We start from the raw sequence: 1,346 nt of genomic DNA, 5'->3' as shown, positions 1-1,346 counted from the left end.
ATAGCACACTTATACAACAAAGGGATATTTAATACATTTATAAAAAAAAGTAGAATGTGTTGGCTTAGCCAAAAACCATTGTATACATGCTAGACAGAAAAAGCATGCCACCATTATAATGATCAAGGTGCAGTATATTTATAATATTTCTCAAATTACTTTCCATACATTATTATCACATTTGACTCTCCCAACATTTGTAGTAGGTATATTCTTACAGATTTTCTATATAAGAGAAATTATTCCCACTTAAATGACTTTGTGGCAGAGATTATTTTGAAAGTAATATTTTTGACACCAAGTCATCATTTTTCCAGCACTTCATGACAGACTCCTTCAATCCTCTCTATTATAACTGTGCTGAATATGCTTTTCCTATGAAATCACATCTACTCTGAAATTTTTAGATAAACCATGTAAATGGACAAAGGTGAAGAAATCCATTACCCTTCCCTTAATACCTTCTTGAAGTGCTGTGAATTATTTCAATGATCTGTTAAGGGATACTTTTTGTAACTCCCACCAGATAATTAGGTAGAACTATGAAAATGTGGTGTGATTGTGGTCTACCAAGGGGATTGGACAGTTTTCTAATGATGTAAACATGTACCTCATACTCTTGGAGTGCAACCATACAAATAAGGTTTATGGTACTCTAACGTGGGGTACTGAAAGAATTCCAAGCTACACTAAAGCTATTATTGAAAAACATGAGTTCAATAATTAGTGCAATTAATGGCATATCAATTTCAACAAATGAATAAAACACTGAAAATGCTCATTTGTCTATGCCAAGAAATTTGGAAGACAGGAATCAGACCAACTGGCAGGAAGAAATCTGTATTCATGGCCACTCCAAAGTGATCCAACAGAGGTGGGAATTATCAAAAAATATCATTAATATCACACATAATTGAAAAATTTCAGAAGATAATTAAAACGTATTGCTCCAGTACACAAATGGAACTGCCAGAAATTCAAAATTAATTCAGAAGAGGAAGTGGAACAAGGAATATCATTGATGACATCAGAAGGACCTTGGCTAAAGCAAGGAATTACAGAAAGATGCTTACCTGTGCTTTATTGATTACAAAAAAGCATTTGAACTTGTGAATCATAACACATATGGATAATACTGTGAAAGATGGGATGTTGCGGACTGTGTAAGACTGGTCAGAGGTTCGAAGCCCTATAAGCCCAAGTGTAACAAATGAGGCCACTGGCAGTTAATGGCAAATTGCTTTCATCTTAATATTCAGTTATATATATTAAATTAATACACTGGAGCCTTTGAAAATCCACGGATAAATGTGATATTTTCCTAAAGCCGAGACTAAAGGTTGCAA

This window comes from Chrysochloris asiatica, unplaced genomic scaffold (assembly GCF_000296735.1).
Source record: "Chrysochloris asiatica unplaced genomic scaffold, ChrAsi1.0 scaffold00216, whole genome shotgun sequence".
Taxonomy (NCBI): domain Eukaryota; kingdom Metazoa; phylum Chordata; class Mammalia; order Afrosoricida; family Chrysochloridae; genus Chrysochloris; species Chrysochloris asiatica.
Note: the sequence above shows the minus strand (reverse complement) of the source record.